Raw genomic sequence first — 6801 nt, 5'->3', positions numbered from 1 at the left:
AAAAAAAAAAAAAAAAAAAAAAAAAAAAAAAAAAAGGAAGAGTTGCAGTGCTGCAATTTACTAAAACTTAGGTCCCTCCTTGTAAATGTTGCTTTCACCACTATCCACAAGAAAATGAATTAACATGCCCTGCAGTATTAGTCCTACTAAAGCATGTTTGTTCAGTAATAATCATCAGATTAATAATGTTTTCATTTCTTTCACTTTTTTATTGCTACAACACAGGTTATATAATTCATTAGTCATTATTCTGGGTTAGAAAATATGTATAGGTTTGATTTACATAGTCTTTAAACTGTCATTCTCTGAACTAATTTGTAAAATGAAATAAAAATAAAATGAAATAAAAAAGTAGAGATGACATTTATGGCTGATTTATAAAATGTGGTAGATTTATAGCTTTGATGAAATCCACTTTGAATAAATGTGATCTTGCACCTACTGCGAACGCGGATTTTGCATTAAATACCAAGTAGTAAATTATTCTGTATACCCTGGGCTTTAGTGTTCAACATAATGATGGCCTTTAAATACTAGAACAAGTCTGTAGCCTAAGTAGCAGGGGATCTGCAAAAAGAAATGAAACATAATTGAGATGACAAACTTTACTTTGGTAGCAGAATATTAGCTATGCTCATGAGGAAGAGTGCAGCAGTCATTTAGGCTATGCTGTATGTTTTGGTGAGGTGCTCTTCTGCTGTAGGGCAGAATAGTGTCTCCTTTCAATGAATTCTCACAGGTTCTGCATGTGTTTTGTGTACCATTTTTACATGCTTTTTTAACACATCACTGGCTTGAATCAACATTTTTAGGAGTTGTTGTAGTAAAACCAGATATACTGCATAACTGAGAGAATTCTGACTGCACTGTGCATCCGGTGAGTACACAATATGAAACTTTGCATGTAGTCAGTTACTCCTTGCAAGAAGCACAAGTTTAATCCTACAGTCAGGGTTCTCTTGGGACACTGTCTCTCTAACTTTCTCTTGAAGAAGAATTTAAGATTTTGAGCCCTTTATCTTCTCACAGGACTCTGTGGATGATAATGCCTGCAAGCTGCAGGAAACTATCTGCTCTACACAATTAAAAAAAATAAAATAAAAAATAAAAGATTATGACTGTTCATCCAGTTGTCTGTGTCTACATCCCATCCCTTTATCCCTTTCAGCCCTCCAAATTTGACTGTGCAATTGCACGGTTGAAACCATTAATAAGGTTACATTAAAGACGTAGTTTAGGTCTTCCATCTAAAGTGAAAAAGGGAGTCCTTTGGCAAAGAAGAAGGGGAAATTATGCCATACTTCAGCCTCCCCACCTTGCTTTTGCTTTATGTCTTTTTATGAGGGGTATGAAAGACTTTCTAAAATACTTGCAATTTACTTGAGCTATGTTTTCAAGTACCTGGCTTAAAATTTTGCTTGACACTTTGAAATATGTTTATATGTATGTTAAAAATCTAGGAGGAAATTACAGAAGATAAGTAAGTGTTAATTTGCTTGCAGGCACTGTAATTTAAATTATTCTTCCTAAAAGAAAGGTAATAAAATTCTATTGTCACAGTAATCTGATGGGAATAAAGGTGGCTGTGACACATTTATTGCCTCTAAAATGACCTTTGTGTCAAACCTTGCACATTGATTAATTTTTATACGCAATAATTTGGTTTTGTTTACTAGTTCACCCAAGAGCTCCACTTATGCTATGTCACTCATTTTCTCTTCTGTTCAGTTAAACTGACAACCAAAGAGTTATTTAAGTTCTGTGTGTTTTTTACCTTTTGAACATAAATATAAAGCAAAACCTGGCAGACTTAAAAAGCTGTGGTAGCAGATGGACTTATCAACATCCCTTTGCCTTTTTTCATTTGAACTGTGGCAACAACCATCTAAATTGAGGCTAATTATATACAATATTTCTACATAATTATGTGCTAAAGATTTCTAGTGCCAGAGTCTGTGCAGTTTTGTATGGTTGTCTATAATTTCTTGGTTAAGAGAGTAATTTATTCTCAATGCTAATTGATGATGAACAGATTATTAAAGTTGGATTGTCTGACACTTCTTTCTGTATTCTCTTTCATTTTAAATAAGATTGGAGCAATTCTAAATAGGAAGCTGGTGCCAGCATTATAAAAGGACGCTGTGTAAAACTGCAGACCTTTTCATACAGTGTTGACTGATAACCCCTGATGAAATAGAGCAGTGCCATAAACATTTTAGTATGCATCATAAAGTTTTTCTGTGTATAGCACTACCACATGGTATAGCTAGTTTAAGGCTGTAGTTTCAAAAGCAGTCATCAGAAATTATCTTGAATAATAAGTTCTAAGTGTTTTAAGAGCTAAAACTAATGAAAGCTACAATGTTATCCATTTATATCTGTTAAGAAATTCAGTTAAGATTTTCTGTGACTTGACCTTTATTTTATGACAAGATATCTGAAAGTTTGATTTGTACGAGTCATAGCTGTAATTATGATGATGCATGAAAAAATGGAAGTTAATGGTTTTGCAGAGCTATTTTGTTTAAAAAAAAAAAAAAAAAAAAAAAGGAATTAAGAATACTTTAAAGAACCTTTGTACTTCACTATCTAAAACATTTCTTACCAGGTCAGCCACTCTATCAATCTATAGTTTTAAAAGAATGGAAAAAAGAAAAGCACTATAAAATGTAACCTTGCTGAGTGTACTGCAAGAATAAGACTCAAGCTCCAACTCAACATGTGCAATTATTTAAGAATATAGTGGAGATCCATAATAACCATATGAATTAAGCATGTTTACCTAAGTATGAAATGTACATACATACATTACTGTTAAAAAGTTGACGTTAATGGGATTTCTGGTTGCCTATAAAAAATTGGCCTGCATTATTCTAATCCTAAAGTACAAAGACCCTTATTCAGTATTTTTGCATGGTATACGATTCCAAGTGTTTGATGGATGAAAGAGCTCTGTTATTATTTATACTATGTTCTTTTCCTCTTGAGAATTCTGGTTTGGATTTTCAAAGGAACCTAAATAAGCTACTCTTTCTTCCACTAAAAGCTTAAGGATTTTATTATTATTTACACTAAAAGACTACAGACTGTCCTTGCAGTAGAAAGGAACATTAATTTATATGTGAATCTTACCCAGTAGGTTTTTTATCCCTGCGTTATTTAGGCTTCTTTGAAAAGTCAGCCTAATGCAAGCAATCTTATTTACACAAAGAGAATTCCCATTAAAGAAGGCAAGGCTGCTGAAATAAACCAGGTCTATTCATGTAGAATCAGATTCTATCTGCCCCTCTAGATTTATAATTTTAGCTCTTGCCTTTGAGGACTAAATGTATTGCTCTCCTCATTTTCTTCTCAATATACTTAACAGTTAAGCTGGGTTGTTGTTTGGATTCAAGTACAAAGGAGAAAAGTTGATTTACAGATGAATCAGGATGGTTCTTACCCACTATTATTGCTAGAAGCCCTTTTGTTTAGTTACATTTATAAGAAAGTTGCAGTTATTTTTCCCATGAACCCCTACCATTCACTTCAGTCCTGAGAAGTGTGGTAGGTCTAATGTCATTCACACTGTACTTCTATGTTCCAGTTATTATGGCTCATATTCATAATGATGTGTGGCTTAATAATTCTGAATTTACTGACTCGATTACATTCAGTGAAGAAATTGCTAAAGCAAAGAAAATGTGGGGCAAACAAGTTAAAGCATTATGGTTTGCTTGGCAGCTTGTGAATACTAAAGAACATTTTAAAAAGAGAAGTAATTAGTTACATATGTGCTAATACAGACTAAGCAAATTGTCATTAGTAATAGTGGTTTTATTTATGTCAGGATTCCTAAAAGTTTGAAAGCAAGTAAGTGTTTGCATTAAGGATATATTTCTGACTTAGAAATTCAGACAATTAATTTCTTAAAGGATTTTTGGATCCTTTTGGGATGACCATATACATGTGTGGGTATTTACTTTTGTTCAGTTTCCAGGAGTCCATATGTTTAGAGAACTCCTATTATCTATTCATGCTTTGGCTCTGTTACAGTTTAAACAAGACCAAGAGTAGCATCAGTGGTTTTCTTATTTTCTAAAATGTTTTTGTGAAATAAATCACTCAAGGCTTGAGGTTTTTTTTATACTCTGTTTCATCCCTTAGGGAACCTTTCATACACACTTTATAACTTCCTGAAAATAGGCAGATTATGCACAGAATAAATAGCAGGCAGCTGTGAGCTATGAGTCTATAGTGCCAGCGAAGGGATTTGGTGATCTCATAAACCAGAAAAGCAAAGTTTGAATGTCTCGAACACTATTCTGACCCTCAAAATGGAATGAGTATTCCATAATGCAACTCAATTTTTATTTGGAATAACATATGGATCTGAGTAAATGATTAATACTGACAGGATGGAGCCCTGTGATCTTACAACAGCTCCCATGTCATCTCTAGGCTAGTACCACTAACATTTCCTTTCTATTTTCCCCTTCATTCTCCCTCCTCTTTTACCTGCTCTTCACACTATAGTACTGCTCTCTCATACAGTCTGTAATTTGTTTCCTTCAGATAAATTTCATGTACTGATGCTGACCTGGAGCCAAAACGCCTAACCATACCTATATTAATAGTGGAGGAATAATTTGAATTTCTCCACAATGTATTTGCCAACAGTCTGGGGTCTAAGGGGGCATGATGTTTACAGATTGAATGCCTCTAGCTTGATCTGAACAAGTGATATAGCTGAATTAATAAACTCTCATGGGATCCAAAGTGCTTTAGAGCATGGTACAGAGATGCCTTCATAACAATGCTAGACCCAGCTGGTGACAGCTTGCAGTTATTAGCACCAGCTTAGCCCTGTGATGTGGACTAATGCTGGAACCAGAGTTAGTCACATTTTTCTGCACTATACTTCCAACTATCTATAATAGTCAGTCTTTTCCAATTTTTGGAGTTTCAGAGTGTCCTAAACGTCACTTAAGCAACAAAAATGCTGGAGATACCGTTTCTCAAAAAAGATGCAAAACTAAAGCCCTGCCGTATGTTATGTAGTAGTTATAATAAGTCTAGAAATGATAAAAGCTATGTCATGCTGCAGCAATATTTAATTTCCCAAATGTAAATTATTTTACTCTGAATTTCTGTTTGTACCTTCATGTTGTAAACATTTGGGAATGTTAAGAGTTATTGAACATTTAATAGGTACAATGGAAATGAAGAGGCTTATTAGTCTTTTGGAAAAGCTAATAAAGACTTAGATAATAAAAGACATAAATAAATATTGAATTGTAATTCCCATCAGTTGCAATTCAGACAGGTAGTTACTTGATATGATGTTAAGTAGTGTCTTTGCTGTAATTTGTTATCTTGGGTGAGATATTTGATTAGAATTATTTTATGCTTGTAAAACTAAACTGGCTTCTGACTGTGAGAACATATTCATAGAAATGCTGCAACAATACTTGTCGCTCCAGGTGAGTGCCCCACGTTTCCCTTTCTCCAGTGCCATCACGAATTTCTCTGAATTTTGGTGTGTTCAGCTGGAATTCAAAGGTAAGAAATACATTTTTAAAATAAAATATTGTATTACATTGTGCATCTAAATAAATTTATTCTTATTATGGATATGATCTGAATTATCCAACTGACCTAAACAAAGCCGTATAGGCTTAGCCTCAGGCAGAATTGTTTTCAGAGAGGAACTCAGTAACCTAAGGTAGTTTTTATGAATCTGAAATTTCAATATAATGTGCTAGTTTAGGGTAACATTTGATTAGCATTTACAAATTTTCTATCAAATGTTTGCAGTATTGTTTCTTACACAAGAAAATGAACTCCAATCCACTCTTTTTGTCTGCTGGTCTCTTGGAAAAAAGACAATTGCTTATTGAACCATTATAGTAAAAACTGACTTCTGACAGCTGTACAGGGAAATCATGTTCTGCTCTTAAGCCAGTTATAAGTAGTACCAGTTGGAGATTTTCCAATAGAACAGTTTTTTTCATCCCAAAATGCTGATTCTTTGAAACACTTCTGAGTATGCATGTTGATTTTTGACAAGCAGAATAACAAAGTGCTAGAATCGTGCTTGTCAGGCAGGTTTCAGTCAACTGTCTAGTTGGTTCAGTAACACTACTGAGTCTGTGTAAAGTCATGAAACTATTGAGAATTTTCTTAATTTCAGATAATGGCCAACAGATATTCCCAGGAGCATATTCTCATTAAAAACTTTTTTTTTCTTTCTTTTTTTTTTTTTTTTTTTCTCTCATCCTTGCTAAAACAAAATTTAATTTTGGCAGTTTAGAGTGATTAGGAGTGATTTCTTTTTATACCCCATACTCCCCAAAACCATCACTGAGAAAAAATGTCTTTTCTTGGAAGATAATGTCATCAATCATGTTACTTTTGAAACTAAATTTTGTATGCTACATCCTTTGAAAAAGATATAATAATCTCCCTAATCCTCTCAAAGAAAACAAGAATAAGACTGAAGATAAGGATATATCCTCAACTAACTTTTTTATTTTGGAGTTCTTCATTTCTGGTAAAGGTATTCTGTGTATCATCTTGTGCTGGTGACAACACCAATCACAGTGTTCTCCCAGGTGTCAAAAGCTGCTGATCATAGCACGTGAGCTTTAGAGACCAGCATGCTCTTTAGGTTATTAAGTGAATGTTGTACAGATCACAGATGGCATTATGCCTTCAAGTTCATATTTTCTCAGACAAGAGGAAAAGATCTGCAGCTCTACAGCATCAGCAGAACATGAAAAGGGAGAAGGCTTTAAAATACTAGTGTATACAAATGGAGAT

This window comes from Oxyura jamaicensis, chromosome 11, assembly GCF_011077185.1.
Source record: "Oxyura jamaicensis isolate SHBP4307 breed ruddy duck chromosome 11, BPBGC_Ojam_1.0, whole genome shotgun sequence".
Taxonomy (NCBI): Eukaryota; Metazoa; Chordata; class Aves; order Anseriformes; family Anatidae; genus Oxyura; species Oxyura jamaicensis.
The sequence above is the reverse complement of the archived record's forward strand: the minus strand, read 5'-3'. Positions refer to the sequence as shown.